The sequence below is a fragment of the Chrysoperla carnea genome, chromosome 1 (genome assembly GCF_905475395.1).
Source record: "Chrysoperla carnea chromosome 1, inChrCarn1.1, whole genome shotgun sequence".
Lineage (NCBI taxonomy): Eukaryota > Metazoa > Arthropoda > Insecta > Neuroptera > Chrysopidae > Chrysoperla > Chrysoperla carnea.
In genome coordinates this window covers 68,026,438-68,050,274 of record NC_058337.1, presented here as the reverse complement: position 1 = coordinate 68,050,274, position 23,837 = coordinate 68,026,438, and the positions used below count along the sequence as shown (strand labels likewise).

The 23,837-nt window shown below is 27.7% G+C and overlaps 1 protein-coding gene across 2 annotated transcripts in view; it reads left to right on the top strand.

Moving 5' to 3' along the window:
• The first annotated feature begins 14,876 nt into the window (after positions 1-14,876).
• The window catches only part of LOC123304522 (elongation of very long chain fatty acids protein AAEL008004-like), a 42,530-nt gene continuing 33,569 nt past the window's right edge, over positions 14,877-23,837 (top strand). For both annotated transcript variants that reach the window (XM_044886368.1, XM_044886365.1), the window contains exon 1: positions 14,877-14,989. The gene's annotated coding sequence lies outside the window, so the exon portion shown is untranslated. The remainder of the gene's footprint in view (positions 14,990-23,837) is intronic.

The window sequence follows — 23,837 nt, the reverse complement described above, 5'->3', positions numbered from 1 at the left end:
CATACATACATACATACATAACCACTCCTTGATGGTCGGGTAAAATTTATGCTGGAAATAAGCCTTGTGACACATAACACACGTGTCTTGACACATGCCTCTAATATTTTACATATTGACAAACCGGAAAGCATAAAAAACTAATTTACCTTGTACAGATTGTGGGGAATTTTGGATAAGATAGAGAAAAGGATGCTAATTTGGAATACTGCAGGTAATTTGTAATACTCAGGTAACTCAATTAATGAAAATGCCATCTGTGTTTGAGGCCGTAAACATAACGTCACATGACATTCAAAGTCAATGAGTTCTGCTGTGGCCTACACGAGAACAAAACGTCTGCTTTGAAAAGTTTTTCGGCAAGAATGCAATCCTTGATAATTATTTACTACATTATGCAAAATCTCCATTGTAATTGTTTAAATTATTCAGTGACCTTTTTAGTTTATTATTTCAATTTGATTTTGTGAAAATTGTTGTTGCAATGACGTCAGGCTAAAGGAAGTCCTTAAGAACCATTGTGACCTGTATGAGTCCCACAGGAATATTTGTCCCTCCAATGATAAGTTGTCCGCGACAAAATGTCTGATGTCCATCGGGATGGATTCAAACTAACTTATTCATGGAATGGTTTCATCACTTCGTAGAATTTGTAAAACCAACAGAAGCACCACCAGTGCGCTTGATTCTCGATGGCCATTACCGTCATACCAAAAATATATTAATTTAATAATTATAAGTAATTATCAAAGAAAATAGGCGAATATTATTTGGAATACTATATTCCAAATTACCTGCACCATCAGTAAAATCACTCTTTTCGAAATTATTTGTTTGATGGTATTTTTGAGAAGTTTCCTAATTTTTGCTTTTTTTTATTGTTTGTATTATTAAAGCTAAATAATTTTAGAAATATTTTATGCATTTTTTATTGGGCTAACCCTTTTTCTTTCCTAATAATTAAGAAAAAACTGGTATTCTAAATATGTTTCACTTCCTCTACTACAGTAAGGTCAGATACTATTTTCAGTCGTCAAATAATAACCGAGTATTTTCAAAGTAGGCTAAATAGAAACCAAAGAACCCAAAATCAAATATTCATGTTACACAAATTAAACAAAATTTTTATTTTATTAAAACAAATTTTTTTAAATCCTTGGTTTATGATTTAATTTTTCTATAGGTATAATATCGTTTTTAATGCCAAATAGGATCGAATTTTTTGAAGAATATTTTCGATATAAGTAAATTTTTAATAATTTTCATTGTTTTCATCTGATTTGTAATTTATTTTACTTTTGATATTTTTACACTCTCTGTAGTATTTATAAAAAGTACACATTTTATTTAACTATTAATTTCCTGAAGATCATACGTAACAAGGTGAACAAGCTCAAAAAACTATAATAATGCACTCTGTTGTTTAATAAAAACTACAATATACCATAGGCTATTGAACTAAACCACGGTTATACTAAAATATATATTTCTACTCAAAACAAAAATTGCAGACACTAATTTTACCTATCTTCCTTCTTTTTTTTTAAAATATTTTTAAAAACAATTTAACATTCGGGAGATAACAGTATTTTTTAAACAAGCAAACAAAGGGATGTTTGAAAGTGAAATACAGTGGATCCTGGTTCAATGAGACATCAGGGAACCTGCAAATTTGTTTCACTTATAAAGGCATTCCACTTACCCAGTGACTAAGATATCCAGGTATAAAGAAATATCTGTCTCATTTACAGAGGGTTTCATTAATATAGGTCAGAATACAATTTATTTCAGTTATAGAGGTGCGACTATTAAATAAAATAACGTATAAAATAATAAGTTTTAATCAGATTTTCAGTTCCTGCCATAATAGCACCCAGAAGTATTGTAACGTGCTGTTCAGTAAGTTTTACGCCATGACTGGACTCACCTTTAAAGGTGAAAGTTTTATCGGGTAGATACATATAAAATGAACCCACTTCGCCTGCGTTAAAAATATCATAAATAGAATAATTGTCCAGAAGAAATGACTAGTCATCAACCCATTGGCTAAATTTGTTAACATCAACAGCGTTACTTTCTCCACAAATTGCTTCGAAAATTATACCGTTGCCAACAAACCTTTTTGCGCGAAATCTTGTGCCTTTTGTTTAATCATCGATCCACTTACCGGAACGTTTTGTTGAAAACACTGTTCAAGTTCAGGATAATCTATTAAACGTACACGTTTTAGTTTTCCTTGTCGTCCAGAACATTGTGATTGAATTTTATTTTTATTCTGAATTATTCTACAAAGAGTAGATTTTGTCACATTAAATTCGACACACACTTCATCGCGTGTCTTCCCACTTTCAAAAAAAGATATTAACTTCAGTTTTTCACGCACTGATAACGATTTGATCCTTTGTTTCGGAATTTTTGAAATAATCATCCGCATGATAGTGTAGCAAAACCAAAACATTAGGCTCAAAATTAGTTAAGTGTGGAATTTGAGAATACAATAAGAATAAGTAAGTAAACAAACAAACAAAACGATGTTAGCTCAGTTACAGAGGTTAATTCATATAATATCCACTCGATTTCTCGGTTATAGAGGTAACTATGACGATAAAATCGAAATAACGAATCCCAGATATAAATTTGCTTCGACCCACTAACAGAGGTAATTCAGTGCACAAAGTGTTGAGACCTCAGCATGAGCTCCAGCTATGGAGTTTTCTGACTTATCCAGGTCCCACTTATCCAAGTTCCACTGTATTATCCAAAAAAAGAAGATTCATTAAGTACTTTCTAGGAAAAATGTATTTGTCATTTTGATGCAAATATTGGAATAGAATACATTTTAAAAAATATTACAAGGTGAACCACTTACTAAATATATTTTTTAAATAGTGTCTGGGATGGCTAAAAATTATTTATTTTTTATAAAAAAAGTCTTACCTTTGTTATAGGCTGTCAAAATAAAATAGCCAGGTAGGTATGTTGTTAATACAACTAGATTACATTAAGTCTAACGGAAAATTTTATTTATCTATATATCACAGAAAAATAGTGTACAAAATAATAGCAAAAATAGTATGTGTGTTTACATTTTATTCGACGAACAACGGAAATATATGTGTATCACCTGTCTGTGGTTGGCCTTTTAGTTGTTCCACTGTATATTTTTTGTTCCAGTGGATATTTCTCAAATAATCAATATAGCGACTATCAGTAACAAAATTCCCGAGATATAAAAATTATTTATGCCTTAGATGATAAATCAATGGAAAGCCTTTCTCCTAGCATTCTAAAATGAAATTACTTTTTTATGCACATTGTTTGCCAACTTTAGCTAAAAAAAAGTAATATTTTCATTTTCGGTGTTCCACTATGTGGCTCAAGTTTCTCAACTAATTTTATAAAATATATTACCGTTAAAACTATTTAAATTAAAGTTAAAACCTTAATAAATTATAGAAAACAAAAAAAAAAGCCGTCGTGGCCGACTAATGTATGAGCACGGTAGTGGGGACACAAGTTAAAAAAATATTAATTATATTAAAAATATTTTCAATTTCAATGGTGAATTATGTTACAACTTGACAATAAAAAACGAAAAATAAGAATAAAATTTTTTGAGATCTGGAGTAATTTTCAAAATATTGAAAATTGAAAATTTATTTAGCTTTCGACATTTCGAAAACCAAGGCAGTTATCGAAAAATTGTATTGTTATTTTTCGTCTACATTCATGAAGTTATATCAAAATTCATCATCAAAGTTGAAAATGAGGCACAAACAATTTCAACCACAAGTCATTTATTCACTTAAAATAAATATCAGAAAACTATACAAATCATTTAAGGTAGTACCAGCATGAAATCACTTTTCGACAGATTTGGCCGAATTTTTTTTCTCGGGTTTATAATAGCTTTATTTATGAATTCCTAAAATTTCATAATTTTTGACCGTTTAGATCGCGAGATATTTAAAGACAAAGTTCGCGATTTTGAGGGTCATGTCCCATTTAAAGCATGTAAGATGTCCGGTCTCTCCAACTATTTTTTATGATATTATTATATATTGAAGAAAAAGTAGAAAAAAATGTTTATACAATACAATTCTAAAAAAAAAATTTAGAAATTAATTTTCACTTTCGAGATATTAATTTTGACGTAAATTGATCGAAATTGGGACGTTGGCATAATTATTTCCCATTTTAAACGGTCAAAATTTCTGAAACTTTGGGAATTAATAGTAAGCATTATTAAATTCTTAAATTTAATTTTTCGTTAAATTCTGTCGAAAAAAAAATTGTACCATTGCTTTAACATAGAAACTGCAAATACCATGCTGGAACTACCTTAAATGCATTTAGCTCTCTTGAATTCGAAATCTTTTCTTTCGAAATATTTCAGAATTTTTGTCCGTACCGAATTTTCAATGTATTTCCATTTTTCACCAAAAAGAGTGAAAGTTTCACCAAATGAGCGTCAGTTATTCTTAATGATTTTTGTTAACTAATCATATTTGTTCTGACATCCAAGAATTTGAATATACTATTTCTGCGACAATTCGAAATTCGTCGCATAGTCGCTATTTGGAATCGTCGGGAAAGTATGATTCGATGATTTGCGTGAATGCGAGAAATCTTCCAGTATATCGGAAGGGTTGTTTTCGATCAGCTTTGTTACTATGGTTGAAAAAATTTTGAATATGAAAATGAATACAATTGTCGGTTCCAGAATATAGTTAGCAATTCTCAATAAATTAAAATTAATTTAATTATAAATTTAAATAGTATGGAAAGTAAAATTGAAATTATAAAAAGGATTACTAATGCAAAATTTAAGTATTTTTAGTTGTCTGAATTAATATTTATGATTAATTTTTTTCATTTTTTCAATACTAAATATTAATATTTTTCAATAGGTAAATATTTTTACTGAATTTATATCCTTTAAAAACTGCATTTTGCAAGTAAAGGATTATATTTTTAAGATTAAATAATTTTTTATTTGGATAACTAATAATCAGGCGATTAATCTTTTAATTTACATGTCATCTCTATATATTATAAATACGAAAGTAAGCATGTTTGTTTATTTGTTTGTTTGTTTGTTACGGTTTCACGCTGAAACTAGCGAATGGTTTTTAATGAAACTGTACAGTAATATAGCTCATACTTCAGAATAACACATGAGATATTTAATTTATAAAGATATAAGTATTAATAAAAAAATTAAATAAAATAAAAATTTATTTAATTTGACATTACCATAAATTACAGATTTCTGTAAAAATAGTCAATATAAAATATTTCACGGCCATCTTCTGATATACTCAATAAATAATTACGACTGTTATACATTTAAAAAAATAGAAAACCTTACATATATTTTACCTGTGTAAAACAATCCTTATCATTATTTCGAGTGTTATAGAAAGGGAATAGGCGAGAGCAATCTTTATCAATCTTTATTTTTAAGCCCAGCGAAGCGGGTGGGTATCACTCTAGTTAAAACATAATCTATATGCTCTATGAATATATTACGTCAACATTAGAATATATACTTGACAAATATACAAAGTTTAAAAAATATAGTTGGACGCCGAGCCGCCAAAAATTATCGGCGTATTTCAAAACCAAGAAACAGTAATGAATTTCATAGCGATACAAGTTTTAAAGTTTTTGAATCCTTGCATCACCATGGATAGTGAACCACAATCAAATTAGAAGCCACATTAATACGCACAAATACACCTTACGAAACTTATCTTCGGAGCAATCGAGTTAATAAATTCTAGTTTCTTAGTCATTAACAATTGAAGCTGTTGCTAGACGCTAAGGATTGTGGATTCCTGTAGAGAAATGAGTAAGTTTTTCAATTTTTCAATAGCTATTCTATGATTGAGTGAATTATAATGATTACATGTTGAAGGGAGTACTTTCAGCTACAATCGGTGGGGATAATACTAGGTACATTAAGGTGTCATTTACAAAGAATTTTCAAAATTTAATATTGAAACTCCCGAAAACAAATATATATATATATATATATAGTATTTGAGCGATAGCAGTGCTGCCAAGCATAGATAAGATCTTTCCATTGTGATATTTTAAATTCGTAGTTCATATTGTCAGGCCTTCTAACTAATAAATTTCCAAAATGGGTTAAGGAAGAACAAAAATTTCTTAATTTCGAAATAATTGTTAAATGACTTGTGCCAAGACCAAATTTTGGCCATTCGATTTATCGTAAAAAATAGAAACTTAAAAAGGCTCAGTAAAGAAGCAGAACTCGCTTTCGCACCTAAAAAGGAAATCCTCTCTTGACAATATTTCCATCATTTTATGGATATATTATAACCAAAACTAGTAAGCACCGAAAATGATTACAGTCTTCCATTTTGTGTGTCACAAACCTACTTACATTATAGTATAGTCAACAAATAGTGGAAAAAAACATAAGCTCTCGCACCTCAATAAGAATTTTTAATGATATTTGGTAAGCAATATTTTTCTTGGCAAAAAAGGCTCAAAATATTTTGAACAAAAATTATAAAGTTGCGGATTTCAAATGATATATCCTAAAAAGCATTTTTGAAAAAAATCAGGGCTATAATTGATAGAAACCATTCATTTATAATTGTGGTAAGATGTATGAGTTTTTTCGAAACCTCTTAGAAATAATAAGTATAGAACCGTTGAGGAAAATTGATTTATTTTTTAAAGTAATATTTTTAAAATTGTACGCAACAAAAAATTTAATTATATGTAATTATAATTGTGCTTTTCTATTTTTCAAGGTAATAAATATCAATTTATAAGCAAAAATACTATGGTCACTGCTGGATAGGTATTAAAACTAGCCTACACGTGCAGTCTTGTAACAGCCATGGAAGGCTCTATGAAGATCAACTATTTCAAATGGAAAACCCCAATTTTGTTGTCGCTTTAAGAAAACGATATACGATATAAAAGGAAATATATATATTATTCGGAAAAATTTTTATTGCAGGCTGAATAATTGCAGCAGAAATCGAATGCAAAATTCTATGGATAAAGTAACGAAATTGTTAAATGAACCAATTTTAAGATCTACTTGGAAAAAAAATTCCTTTTGCACTTTGGCAGTGCAAACAGTGGCATTTAAATAAAATTAACCACCTGTTGATTTTCAAAAAACCTTGAGAATATCCACTTCAAGATCCAAATTAAGGTCACCATTAGATTCTTCTTGGAAACTTACGTAAGAAGATTATTAGAGTTTAAAAAAATTGGTATTGGCTTTAAAAAAAATGTATACCAAAAATACATTTATCGAGGCCAAATTTTTGAACTTTAAAGTGTGTTTTCGAGTCTCATAGTACGATTTAGCTGATTCGAATTTGCATTTTTGCTAAATATAAGTTTTTTTAAATAAGAATTATAAGATCGAACTACTAAAATTAAACTGTGGACTTTGAAATATATTTTATTTTTTTAAATGTTGGGCCCCCGATAAAACAATTCTAGTATAGGATAGTAAATTTTTTATTTTATTTGTAAAAGTCTAGTTAAGCATCGTGTTTCCTGCCAGACTGTTTCATAGTTTTTTGTGCACAGTAGAGTTTTGAAAATATTATATTATATTGTACAGCGGACTTTTGTTCATTAGTTGTGTTGTAATACTACTTTTGGTGAAACCATATTCTGATTCATTGGTAATCTTACTACGATTTTGCGAAAAAGTGGTTTTGGGACTAATTGTTGAGGTGAAAGAAGTTTCTCTTGCCTGAAAAGGATCAAGAACTAAGGTCGGGATTAGGTTACGATGACAACATTGATGATTTTGACAAAACCACTCAGAAATTTGAAATTTGAACGAATTTTGGTTTTCTGGCGATAAAATGCTTTTTCGTTTTCTTTCATAAATTTTATAATCCTATTGCTTATATTTCGAAGGCATTATTATTAAATTCTTCTTCAAATTTTCTTTATTGAGATTTGCTGCGCTTGGAAATATAGTTGACTGTAAAAAATCCTGATGATTTAGTCTCCCTTAAAATTTTGGTATCTAATAAACAGTGGCGTAGCTCGCCTTATAGGGACCCTGTATCAAAATTAGTTGGGGGGCCCAAATTAAGGATAAAAATTTATCACAAATTAAACAAAAATGCATTTATTGATTAAAAGTTATCACTTTCTTCTAGGAGTTAAACAAGTCAAACAATTCAAATTAAATATACCTATACTTTTTTTAAATATTTTTTTCGGCAAATTGATTTATTAAATCATAGCTGAAGACGATTTCAATTTTTCTAAAATTTCTCTCTATAGACAATAATGACAAGTCTGATAACCTTTCCTGTTCCATCGAAGTTCTTAGGTTATTTTTTTTCAGTTTTAATTTTGAAAAACTTCTTTCAGCTGTTGCTGTTGTATCTGGAAGGGTCAATCTTCTTTAATGGAATGCATTTTTTGAATTTTAGATTTTAAGCATGTTTTTCGAGAAATTAACTGTTCATAAAATTTTACTAATTTTTGCTTACACTCGTTAGGGGCCTCTGTAGCCCGGGGGCTCGTATTATTGATACGGCTGATACGGCTGATAAGGCCGTAGCTACGCTCCTGCTAATAAACAACGAATTTATAATGTAAGAGTTAAGAGCAATAAAAATTAAACAGCCATTCTTAGAAAATATGCGAAGTATATTAACATCTCTGGATACTGTAAATCAAATACTTGGATACAGAAATGTTGATGAAGTGAAATGGATTAACCTCCGGGTACAACAATCGCAAAAATGTTCATTGTTTAATTAGGTAAGTACTATATGTTTTATTTATAAATGAAATAATAATCATTATAAAATTTTATTTTATTTGTTTGTGAACTAAAAACTCAATGAATCGAGACAATAATTTAATATCTTTTTAAATTGATAATATCGCATATATTAGTTGTAATATCAAAATACTTCACTTAATTACTATAATTAACAAAAAATAATTTAAAACTATTGAGCAGTAAACGAAAGGAAAAGTATTTTTTACCCAACAATAGATTTTTGATAAAAATGAAAATTACAAAATCGCTAATTTTTTAATCAAGGTATCGTTTGAAACTAAATGCGAAATCAATATTTACAGCAAAGTTCAGTGACTAAAAATGAGTCAGGTGAAAAGTGATAGATTTTGAGAGAACTGAAAAACCAAAAAATAATTCCCCGTTCGTTAAAGTTAAAGCTACTAATACAATTCCGAATAAGAATTGAGGCAAATATTTTAATTTTAATATATCGTTATAGTCTTTTATCAAATTATCGAGTAATGGTCATTTAAATTTACCACTAATGGATGGACTTCAAAACTGTTTCTAACTTATCCTTACATATAAACTTGAAAATATTAACAAATACTCATCATTTGTTACAAGACAACCCTAAATGGATCTAATTTTAGTTGAAATTGAATGAACAAACGCAAAAAAGCTGGATTTTTGCTATCAATTACAGTCTAAACTACTCGGTTTACAAAAAATGTGTCAAACCAAAAATTTTTGACTATTTCTAAAGAACAACTTTCTAATTTATAGTTTCATTTGTTTGTCAGTAATGAAAAAGAGTGATATTTTAATTGAACCTGAAAACTTAGCCTCCAAGCATTTTCCTCGATTAAATTTATTTATCGAGTTTCAAGTATATGTCAACTAAAAAAGATACCCTGTATATGGAATGAGTGAAAAGGGTGAAAAATATTATTTTTTGCCCGGAGCGGCTAAATAGCTAGATCGAGATCTGTCGCACGTAGTCAATGCGTAATCCCATCAGCCTATTTATAGGCATTCAGACAGAATTAAGGCATAAATTACCTCGTGTTTTGAACGGTCAAAATTTCTTAAACTTTGATATTCAATAGTAAGCCCTTCTCTTAGCCTGTTAAAAAATTCAGTAGTTCAAGCATAGGAACTGGAACTACCATGCTGAAATTACCTTACGTCGTCACTATATGGAAAAAAAAAGTTTTTGACCTGCACTTTCAAACCCAAAATTGGCTTTTTGCAAAAAGCATCCTTAAGTATATAAAACTGATTATAAGTACGGCATATTACGACGGGTTAAGAAAAAAATACGTTTGAAATATATTTTTTGCTTTTAGTTATATTTTGGTCATCTTATTACATTATCATATTACATTATGTGGGTGTTGCAATAAAGGATGTTTTAAACACCATTTTGACTTTGGGTAATTATATGTATAAAAGACAATGAAGTATGAATTATAGATATTATAATTATTATTTATTTTGTTGAATCATCAATGTAAAACACTAAAAAATACTTTAAAAAAACACACTAGATAAATATCAATGAAAATTGAAAGGGGGAACTTTTCTATGAATGCATCATTGTTCATATTTTTATATATGTGTGTCCTTGACTCCACGAGTTGATCCGACGATGAGGTAGCTTTATCAGCAAAAGTTCATAAAAATTTGATTTGAATTTATTAATTTACATGCTAATAGTGTATAGCAGAGATGTGCTTATAGTTCCTTGAAAATTATTCTTTCATGATGCCATATTTGAGTTATCGTTCTGAAAATGATTACTCAATAATATTCAATAATAATTAATAAATAATAAAATATTTTGTCCTAAATAAATACTGCACCGATGAGTTACGGTTCTCTTTTGCAGAATTGGATAATAATTATTAACGTTATAAAGTGATATTAGTTCTTGCTACGTTTTTTCAAAACGATATCTCAAATATGACGCATTTTGCTCATTTGAAAACGCAGCGTTTTCGAAAAAAAATCGTAGAGGAAAGTTTGGTAGACTCGTGAAAAGAAAGCCACTTACAAAGTTTCAAGTATGTATTCATCATTTAAAAAAAAAACCGTGGTGTCCCACGGTCTATTATGTGTATCCTGTGTAAAAGAATCGTGTTCAACTACAAGTTTTATATTTTTATATTTGCATGATTCTTTTTAACAATAAGCATTAACCGAAACAAATCCAAAAAACGTTATAGTACTATTTATATTTTTTTAACCTTCTGACATGCGTATTTTAAAAAAATATGCGCGAAAACAAAATTGTTAACTATTAAATTTTTATGAATAATAATATTATTAAAACATTATATAAAATCGCATCACATGCAATTTTTAACTGACTTGTATTTACCTTTTTCTAAATGACCTAGCGAATTTGACCTTCTACCAGCTGAGAATGAAATTCCTTCAAATATCAAACAAAATTTTTTCAAACTATTTTAAAAGTAAATAATTTTCACAACAATTATTAACAAAATATTAAATCCATAAAACTAGGCGAATACAATTATGATGAGAAAATTTATAATCAAGAAATTGTAGCATTCAATATCTCCTGGATGACATTTATCGTTATCGTTAAGCTTAGCTAACGATATTATCCTTGATTTACACGCATTCATATTGAAATGACGAAAAATGAAACACTAATGTTAGTAAAACTAAGTCAAATTCAAAAAGTTACATTTAGAGTTTTAAAAGTCAGATAATGCAATTTTTTTTGGTCAATTAAGCGTAGAGTAATTTTTTACGGTTGCGATACGATTCAAATTAGACTAGCTTGGCTGTTGCTATATAAAATATGATAAAGTTCTTTGACCCTATTTAACTATTTAACTATTATTAATGAATTTTAATTTTGTACTTCAATATTAATTGTTATTGTTAACTCATGTATTATAAATATTTTTAGCTGAATGATAAATAAGCTTTTTATGAATTTAAATATGTTAAAATAATTAGATACTTGAAAATCGGTTCAATGTAATTTTCATATTCACAGGTCATGGCCTATAAAATGCGTAAAATAAAAATAAATCAAGGTATGCTATTTAAAAATTCAACTATTTTTAACACATTCACTGCCGACCACAAGATCCCTTTTAGTAATTGACTGTACCGATATTGCTAGTTACGAAATACTCGGCTGTTCGCGCTAGACGTTTTAGATTATATCTATAGGCCGCATGTAAAGCCCAGAAACTTTATTCTGTGATTTTGTTTCGGTTGTAATTGAATAGTAACAAAAAATAGCAGGGTAAAGTGTTGTACCTTAAAAACAAAGTACCTTGGTTCACTTATCAATTTCTTGAAAGATTGCTGTCTCATAGATATATGAAGACATAGTAGTAAGCTTGCCAGAAAGCAAGTAAAATTTTTGCTTTCAAAAAAAAATAGAAATGAAATTTTTTTAGTACCAAGAGAAAATAAGTATTGATTTTAACTATTTATTTATTTACAAAATTGATAATTGAGTTGGCGCAAGCAGTAGAAATTCGGATATTTTTCACAAAAATTTTTGATTTTGATTTTTTTATTGAGGGACTGAATTGTAAAATGTAGTATTTGTAGTAACCATTAGAGTTTTGTTTTATTAGAATTTAATTTAGTGGCCTATTTAAAAATTTGGTTGTTCGGATTTGGAAAATTCGAAAAGAAAGTTTGGAAAATTCATTTTGGCAATTATGTGTTTTTATATTTTATATACAATACTAAAAACTATTTAGTATTGCATATAAAATTCAAAAATATTACTGAAAAAATTACAGGAATGATTCCTCTACACGCGGAGATCTATTAAAACTTTGCCACTTTAAAAATGGCTTTGGCACCATTGTGTTACGGTCTGGGTTACCGATGGTCACACAATTATTCAGATATGCTACTTCTTCTGTTTACTTCCATATTCATAGATTTTGAAGAAGAATAAATCATTATTATTAGAGCCATATTGGCAAAAATAGCATATTCTTTTAAATCATTTGGCTGTTGGTATTTCCTTATGCCATATTAGGTTTTAAACGTAAAATATTGCGGAGAAAAAAGTTGGAAGGGCGCTCCGTCATGTACTTTTAATCAAAAGAACCTACTGCCTATTGTGAACCTATTCTGTTTTATAATGATTTTATGCTTTGTTGTAGGTTGTGCATGAATATGTTATCGTAGAACAAAAACAAGTGTAAAAAAAATGCATAACGTTGGTTTGGGACAGATTAAAATTTTATATGAAATTCATTTTATTTCAGAATTTATGTCCACGAAAAATGAAAATTAAATTCAGATGATTGAGAGAATGATTGGTCTCAAGATATTGTGTCAATAAAATTCCAGTAAATTTCTCTTACATGGTAAGATATTTTTTGAGGATATCACTAATGCCTCCATTATCGGTGTGAACGCCATAGTGTATTCTGTATTGAGGAAATAGTAACATTAGCTATGGCTATGGCGGGCGAGTCAATGGAGTATGGGCATCAGGCCCATACTGGTTGGTGATACCCACAATACTTCTGATGGATAGCTCTATTCAATACTGTAAATATTAATAATGCAAACATAGATATTACAGTGTATGTCTCTATATACCATACCAGCATTAAAGTAAACGCCATGACCCCTTATAGACAGTTGGCAGTTGGATTGAAAGTTCCCGAGGTATAAAACTATTAAAATAATTCAAGTTTCACGTTTATTATTTTTATTTTGTTTTACATAATAAATTAAAAGAAAATAAGTGAAAACAAACAATTGACTGAGTTAATTATTCAAATACAATGTATTTCTAACTTAATTTGCGCCGTGACGGGTAAACAGTGATGTTGACGAAAAAATATATAGAACAAAAGTTGTTTATTTGTTATATGGAATATTTTTATTATTTAAACTTCTGTTTGTTCTATCTCTAGCGGCTTACAAGATCCAAATCCCAATCGATATCCTTTTGTGTTTTTGAGTTATCTTGTTGACAGACAGAGAGACGGACGGACAGACAACGGAAAATGCCAAAAATTTTGTTTGTAGCAACAATATTTTTAAGTACTTGGGACTAAACGTAGTATACCTTGATATATTTTATATATACATGGTATAAAAAATAATATTTCTTTTCAATTCAGACATTTTAATATCATAAGATGGTGATAGGTGTAGATGATTTTCTCGAGTCTGTTTCGGAGGGCGCTGAAATATATATTAGAATTAACTAAAATAAGGAAAATTTTCGAAAATTCTGCGTGTCTTAGAAATTAAAAATATGTTTTTCATTTTTCGAAACAGCTTGGATTTTTACTGTTTCCTGAATGAAACTTATCATCGGAAAACCTATTGTTTTTCTATAAGTATTGTAAGTGGCAAAATGCTATATTAAAAAAAATGGTTTTCTATACGCAATGTATGCGAGATCTACAATAAGTTTTGATTTAAAAGGTCAACGAATGATCCCCAATAAAAGTTGACATATGGTCAGTCCCAGACAATGGGAAAGTAATTTTTGATATTTTACCTACCCTGTTTACTTAAAAATTATCGTAGCAGAAGCGATGAAATTAGACAGCCAAGTTTGTATCACGAAGCTGTAGCAATTTGTACTACGAGCCTCTTGATTAATCCAAATTCTCGAAAATATAACTATTTTTAATTATTATACACAAATGAAATAAAAATTAAAGAATATTTGCGCTTAACAATTAGATGTTCAAATTTTGATTCAGTAATTGGCTTAATTGTTTAAATCAAAAATTGAAAAGAAAAAAATCTGAATTGAATAGAGGCATGGTGGGGATTGATATTAAAAATCTGTTTTCAACATGCACCTGTACCTGTGTAATACTACACAAGTTTATAAGTAATATTACTGTCTTATTTCAAATACATGGATAATAATATGTAAATCTTACTTCACATATATAATAGAAAATTTATTTCATATAAATATCATTCGTAGTGTTGGGTCCGTTCCATAAGGAGCAAAGCAAAATTTTTATTTAAATTTTAAAATTTAAAACAACAATATCAACAACAAAAATATATATATTGGATATTTTTTTAATGAAAAATATTTTAAATATATATTTTATTTATTAGTAATTTATATTATTTAATTTTTCTTAATAGTTTTAAGTGAAAAATTAAAGTGAATAAAAGTGAATTATCCATTTATAATTATTTTTGATAATAATTTTGACGGTAAGTTTTAAATAAAATTAATTTTTGTTTTTTGAAAGTGATTCAGCAAAATTTTGATACAAATTAAATTATTATTTTAATAAAATTAGTGCTTGCATCCTACAAATGAATTTGATACGAGATAATATGTATAGTTCGGGCAAATTTTTATGGAGCTCATAAAATCAAATACTTTTGTTCATTATTTGAGTACCGAATCAACTCATAAAAACATTTGGAGGAGTATTTAATCATAATCATTTATAAACATTTTAATCAGTCAAGTCAAATTTAAAAACGAAAGTGTTTTTTTTTTGTAAATAATAGTTTATTTTTTTGTAATACTAACTGATTTATTGAAGAATCTGCTCCAAGGTTTTTATTGTACAACAACTCGACAATAAATTAAGATAAAAAATTACTTCAAAGACTCTTTTCCTTGCAAATTTTTTTAGAATATATTTTATAAGGTAAAATGTAACAAAAACAGGTTTTTTATTGGTATGTAAAAAAAAAATAACTTTATTTTTTTAGTATTCAGTAGCGAAATAATCATGCTCAAAATACTATTTTTGAAAGAAAATTATCTGGTCAAATTATTTTTATTAATTCCCTTTGAAGATTTTCCACAGATAAATTACTTATTGTTATCGTAATTACGGATGAATAAATTAAAGATTTTATTTCATGATTACGTAAAATTATGTCTGTACACACATATTGCGTGGTTTATGTTCATACGGAAAGCTCTATTTTCTTAAATAAGTCGATACAAGTGACAGTGTGTAATATTTTTTATTTATTACATTCACCGGAATTACTGCAATGCACTTACCGAGTATACGCACTACAAAAGGTAGTTTACGCATTCATTTTTTCATAATAGTCTCCAAGGGCGTATTAACACTTTAAAATTACATTAAAACAAGCATAATTAGTGCAATGATTATTACTTAAAAAAAATGTAATTAACTAATTAATTATTTTAATTTATTAAATTTGTTATACGGTTGTTTAATATTATTATAATATGACGGTTGAAAAGAATTTAATATTTTTAATTTTTTTAAATATTATTTATTAGAGCTAGTGTAAAATTGATTGATGCAATAGTAACAACAATATATAGTTTATTGGTTTAATATTTGTATATTGGTTTAAGAAATAAACGAATTAAGTAGCCCGTTAGTTTGCCCAAAAAATGTGACAACACTTGGTACAACGGTACTAACACCACTCATATTAATTGATGAAATTCTTCCAAACAACAATTTAAGCCTACTCGGAATATTTTCATTCAATTTTACTTCGAGAATACAACGACTAAAAATTTTCAAGTTTGTAGTTGTTAGTATTTATTAACGATATAGTACATTATACAAATTAATTACTTTTGAAAATTGAAAAAAAATAATAAAAAATTGCAACAACAATAACACTTATTAACAATGACAATGCAAAAATAATAAGAATAACAGTTAAAGAAGTGAACGAATTTATTAGATGATTACGGGTTATGATGAGAACACAATTATTAAAAACTATTAAAAGTTTGGTCAGCGTTTATATCAATTCAGAACAGATAGCCTTTGATAACTGAAATATGGGTTCATCAATCTGTGTTTAATTTGAAATAAATTTTTAAAACGTTGGGAATCTGACATACACTGTAGAAATAATATCGTTCTATTTACATCCAAGTGTTGAATCGAAAAAAACTTTGTTATGTTGTTAGAAGCTGCAAACAAAATTTGAGGATAGTTAGAATTGACCTTCCTTAATATTTTAATTTGCATTGTTAAATTAAATTTGTTTGTAAACAAAACGTCTGAATATAACTCTATACCATCAACTAACATATAAGTTATACTTTAAACATATGTAATGAAGTGAATTATGCAAATAAATTTGGAATATGTATAAGTGTTGGCGCCCGCAACCGAACTGATCTAATTAATCAAAGATTAGATAGACATAAGTGATGTATAAATTCCGATAGTAAATATCAGCTCTTTTGAGGCATGTTTTACAAGGTTGTTCGAGAAAAGTACTTTTACTGAGTTTGTAAACAAATGTACTATCTAGAAAGTTAACTTTCATCAACTTCTAATTATTATTGTTGTATTGAATTCAAACTCGTTATCCTTATGATAATGCAGTAATAAGTTGTACCTCACAAAGAAGATTCCTTTTTGGCATTTAAAGCATGTCATATACAAGGCAGTGCTGGGAAATTTAAGTAACCGCTGATAGTCTTTTTAGTACCTATGTGGACTGTAACACCGAGCGATTAGGAAAAAAGTACAAAACTAGATTATTTCAAATTTAATGTTTTTTAATTTTCGACAAAAACCTTCTAATTTTTAATTAATTTGAGAAAATACGTTGAACAAATATGTTACACAAATATTTCTTATCGCACTAAGGAATAGCAGGATTAAAATTTTTTTTTTAATGGTAAATTAACGAAAATTAGGATCCTTAATTTAGTTTTTCCTCCAGTTGGCTGCTTGCCGTGTCTTTAATCTCGTGTCTCTTCACATCAATAACTAAAACACATATTTTTATCTTGAAAAGGTGATAAACCGCCAAGTAGAATTTTGTGGCCCAGGGACTAAGCCAACTAACTCGATTCAAAGTTAAAAAAATTTCCTTTACTTAATTTCAACTGTCAAATAGAATACTCTTACCTCAGCTGGAAGACACTTAATTTTTGTCAATCTTGGGTAAATGTTAACAACTTTGCAAACTTTCAGCTATATTAAAATGAGCCAAGACCAAATGGCATCTCTGCATGGAGTGAAGTCTCTATCGCGTCTCAATGTTTTCTCATAAGCATTCAAAAAAATTGTATTTTATCGTCATTAAAATGTCCCTGCAGAAAAAAGTATCTCAATATCGAGCCAGCGGGCTTAGTCACCACATTAGAAAAATTAGAAAAATTCTACTTGACGGATAGTTGATAAAATTCCAATACCAAAGACATCCCGAATTTCTGGCCTTATTAAAATGCATACCATATATACCAATCGCCCACAGGACTCACCTTAGTAATAAAAATAAAAGGCGGTTGCTAAAAGTACTACAATAACCAATGATCCTAACCCTAAACTCTTATGAATTTACACAAACTCTTATAAATGTTTAAAAAGTAAAATATATTCTGTGTCGTTTTGATTTCAATGTTAAATATGGTTTATAGTCTATTTCATACTCTTTGAATAATTTTGATAATAAAGTAAGCCTTTATTAAATATTTTATAACAAATATTCGGGACATTGTAACTTTGTAAAAGTAGTAAAAGTACCATATCACAATATTAAATAATTTCCCTTCTGGGCAAAAAGATATTGAGTTATAAAATGTGTTTTTGGAACCTTGAAAACAAATAAACTAGACCAGTTTATTTTTAATTATCTTTATTTAAACATAAAATTACTCCAAAAAAAATATAAACATTGAACAAAAAAATTATTATACGATTAAAAGTACCTATTTTTAGCATTTAACTTATGCTAAACCATGAAATTTAAGAAGAATCGTACGCTTCAGGCATTGCCAATTTCGTCACAGTTATTAAGATTAAGAGATATTCACTATCCGGGTGGATCAAGTATTTTTTTTACATTGAAAATCAATCAATTCAATATGGATTTTAATATAAAACGCGTAAAAGGTCAAACTCGGGCTTGGGAGTGTGAGAGTGTGTATTTGTTCATTAATATTCGAATGACTCATATTTGAATTTGAATGACAACGTCAATATTTTTAAATACTCATCTTCAAAATTTTAATAAATATTTATATTTAGCATACCTGCCAAATTATTATAAATACATTAGAGTTAAAAAATATTTGAACGATTTCAATCAATGGTTTATGGTCAATAGTCAATTTATCAAAAGCCTGCATGGTAAAAGATAAAGGATCCTGCACTATTCTTTTGAGAATAAGGTCTCAGTTAAAGTTGCTAATATTGCAAGATTTTTAAGATATTGACATCATGATGAAAAATATTGTTTTGGACGTTTTTGAGAAAAATTGGAAAAAAGGTTCTGTGTCCAACTTGCGATTTTTATTCCTTTCAAGAGTGTTTCCTGAGGGCTGACATATATTAAAATATGGGTGTGAATAAGCTTTATAAAAAAGTTAGCGATAGGTATTCGGAAATTTAAAATAAAAAACATTAGTAGAGATTGAAAAAGTAACACATTTTCCTAAAAAATTGCTAATTTTTCAAGAATTTTCATTTCGAAAACTAAGCGTCTAGAGAAAAAATCGTAAGGGTACTTTTTTGCTTAGAACTAAACAAAAAATACAAAAATATTTTTGATTTTGAAAAATTCAAAATTTTGTGCTTTGCGCACATACCCTCCCATCCCTTGTTTATCCATTTCCTTTTCCAGAGCTTACCCTTATTAAAAATATTAAATAAATCTCATTCAAAGATGTTCTAACTTTTGTTAGGGCTTTTGGTCTAGAAAAAAAACATATTAATGCCAAATTAATATTTTTTCTGTATAAAGGAATAGTACTCCAAGCATGCCCAAACATTACAAACAATGGGTTTTAAGTATATATACTTACAAAGTTGTAAGAGATAACAATCACTGGCAAAAATTTTGCATTATTATTGATGGAAATTTTATTGCTCAGAAGTAATTTGTTTTGTGTTAATGAATTTTCTGATAATAAAATGTGATTAAAAGCTCCTGTCGAGTTAATTAATAATTATAAAAAATTCCATTTTAAACAAAAATTTTTCTTCATTAATACAATATTTTGCTGTTTTATTTACTTTTTTGAATTTCTGAATACATAGCCTAATAAATAATTTTACTTCTATTGTTTTTAATTTTTGAACAATTTAGCTGCGTTGTATCACTGAGATACAGCAATACGCAAACTTCCAAACATATTATATTTACAAAGATCCAATTAAAGTTTATATGTATATATAATCCTACTTAATAATAGGTACAAAACTAACTGAAAATCAAGTTTTAAAAAACCGATCTTACAATTTATGGAGTGCCTGTGTAACAGTTTCAAAAAGTTCATTGTTTTCAAAAAAAATTAAATTTTAAAACAAAAAAACAATATAACCATTAACTTAAAAAACATAACTTTTCACATATAACTTGTTTTAAATATTTTGATCGGAAGTATACTGTTAATTATTTGCATATTTGAATATTTTATTTCAATAATTTTTCACCCACTACATATTAGCCAATCAATAATCGACGTTCACCTAAAAAACCGGTGTCCACATGTCTAGCACAATTTAAAAAAATATTTTTTAGTTGTTTAGATAAAAAATACTCGAAACTATTTAATTCCGTTTTCTGTGCCATTGAACTTATTAAACGACCAAATGAACTAGAATTTGTTTTAAATGTGAAAATTTTCCATCAATAATTGAAACTGGTTTTTATTTTATTTAAACTAAAAAAATTAAAAATAAATTGATAGAAAAAAAGCAATTACTTACTTACTTAATAATAATGATTATTCTACGTATAAAAATAAGATTATTTACACAAAATTTTCTAGAATATTTTTTTCACCAGTTTAAGGTCATTTTTATACGTAATAATGTTCGTAGTTAGTTATCTCGTGCGTAAATTAGCTATAAGTATATATTTGAACTTTGGGATTCCCAAGAATGATCTTCAGGTGACTGGTTTAATGTGGGGTATTTCCGCTAATAATACATATATTAAAATTAAGAACCCGTTATTAAGCAAATAACATTTTTAATTTTTTAGGTCAATAATCTAAGCCATGTCCAAATTATTTAAATTTAAAAAAAAAGAAGAAATTATCGTTCTTATTTTTCAAAAATTAAGTTAGCAATTTATTTCAAATTTTTATAAAGATTTTACGAATTTATTAATGTCTAATAAAACCCGTGCAGATCAAAAATTATTTCGAAGTAAAGGGAGCAGGAAAGAAAATGTCAAATGTGTAAGAAAATCAACATGAAATCGAGAAAAAAAAAAATTTAAAATAGATTATAGCTATTTTAACATAAGATACAATAATTTTGTTAATGTCAATACTGAACAATAGTTTTATAGAGACGTTCCGAAATTACAACCGTCTTATTAGCTTTTTTAACATACCATACGTAATAGCCTCTTAAAACTACTTAAAAACCACTTAATTAAATACCCAGTGAATTTGTAATCATTAAATAAATAAATTTTAATATGTACCTATCCATAGGAATAATTAGTACCCTTCATTTTATTTCGATTCTCCCAATTTTTTGTTAAGTGGCTTCTAATCTCTGAGACAAGTAGACTGTCAGTGTCAGCAATGAAACTGCTTCATGATTCTTCCAATTTTTGAATAAAAACAAGCCCTGAGATGGATGTGGTGCATCTCTCGATATCCACACGAATAACTTCCCAGTATAATAAAGAATATTATAAAAACAAAAAATTATAGAAAAATACTCGACCAACTTGACCGAATGTTACGCAATAGCAATGTCAAATAGCATTTGAAAATAGACCATCTTCTCACATTTTCCAATTCGCACCGAGTTTTTTTAGAGGCGCTTCCATGGTAATGATATACTACATTAATTATATAATTGTATGGATGGCATTGAAAATTTAATATTATTGTCACATAAATTTAAATAAATAATTATGATAATTTACATTTGAAAAATAATATTTGTGCAATTTGATTTGTGCAATTTTTCCCTGGAAGCGCTGGCATCGATTTTATTGTCCCTACCATGACTACGCTCACAATGAATACTGTGAACACAAAATTTAAAGTTTTCAAAATATCATTTATTTCAAAACAGTAGACAATACAAACATTGAAAGTTTACAGGTATAGGTAACTATAACTAAGAAATGGGTCAATGAATATTTTTTTATTTGTAATTCTAATAACAAAACATTTTTTCACAGTTCTTTGATTGCAATAATTATATACAATTATGCGTATTTCATAGCGTAATACATTGTACATAGTACGCATGTTTAAAATATTAATTGCAATCTTTTATTGCCGTTTTTTAAAAGTTTTTTTTATGGTCTTATCTAATAAAAACATTAATTAAAAGACAAATCATTTTACAATATTTTTTTTAATTGAATAATTATTATGAAATCCATTTAGAAATTAGCGTATGGGAATTATGGTTCGATTACAATAATATAATATTTACACATTTTCTAACTAATTAAACAAATTAATTAACTAATGAATTTAATGTACGTACTTACAAAGTTAACTTTCAATGACCATCAAAGAAATAATTAAAAAATGTGTTGTTATTATAAAAATAAATTATTCTATATTGTTAACCATTTATTCTAAATTGTTAATCATAATATAAAAGTTAATAAGTTTATTAAAAATATGATTATTATTATTCCAAACATATTATAAACTGTAAACTTACATTATTTTATAAAGTTTTTTATATTCCTAAAATAAAATAAGTGAAAAAAAAATTGACTTAACTGTTGAAATACCATGTATAGACAGTGTTTAAGATGCAATCGTTTGTTTTTGACGTCACGTAAGTAAAGAAAGATATCCACTCTTACATAGCCACACATTCATAACTGATATTCCCATATAATACAAACCTTAAAATTTGCACATAATTTGCGCACCCGTGGGTAAACAATGATATTTGCATAAAAATGTTTCAAACAAAAGTTGTTTATTTTTTTGTAAAGAACATTTTTTACATTTAAACTTTTGTTCTATCTCTAACGGTTTACAAGGTAGGTCCTACAGACCCGAGACTAAATTGGCCTATGTTGCTCATTTACGAACTCGACCGCACTTTTTACGGCCTAAGCACGCTATAAAAATTTCAGCTTGATATCTCTTTTCGTTTTTGAGTAATCGGGATGACAGACGGACAGACAACCGGAAATGGACTAATTAGGTGATTTTATGAAAATCTATACCAAAATTTTGTTCATAGCAACAATATTTTTAAGCGTTACCAACTTGGGACTAAACTTAGTATACCTTGGTATATTTCATATACATGGTATAAAAATCTTATTTTTTAAATATGTTCCCCAGATGTCGGTATTTAAATGATTCTGCATTTACTATGAAAATATTAAAATAACCCTTCTTTAAAGATGGATCAAATGTAGTAGATTCCAGTTTTTTGGAACTTAATTTGAGTGGATGAGTATTTTTATCTGACCAAATTATATAACATGTCAAATTTCATTTCAATTGCATAATTATTTTTGGTATTGCCTTTAATATCTAAGTGAACTGCGATTCGATTAAACTATTTATTTTGTATTAATATTATATTAATTTATTTGATTAATTATCTATCAAAGTACGCTTCAGATCGAAAATTAAACTTTTCCCTTCGTCTTTATGAGCTTATTCTGTAGGCCAACGATCTGCAGTCAATAACAGAACACTCTGTATATTGAATTGATTGCCGTGTTGTGACTAGATAATTTCTTGATACATTACATAGGTATCAAAGTACATAACAGGTACCGTCAATTTACGGTTAGCCTTGTTAAAATTTGGTTTATAATTAAATAAAACAAGTATGATTGTCAAATATTTATTTCAAAATTTCATAAAATATATATTTTTTTCTTAAATATGCAAATAAATATAACAAAAGAACAAGGCCACAAAAAAAAAAACTTCACATCAATTGCGCAAATTATAAGAGGTCATTAATAATTTTTTTATGATTTCACAATTAAAAAATCATTTTTTAAAAATCAATAGATCATTTTAATTTAAATAAATAAAAAAAAATCTATACGCACATTCACAAAATATCAATAGAAAAAATTAAATATTTTCCATGCATAAAAATTTTTAAAATATACCCAA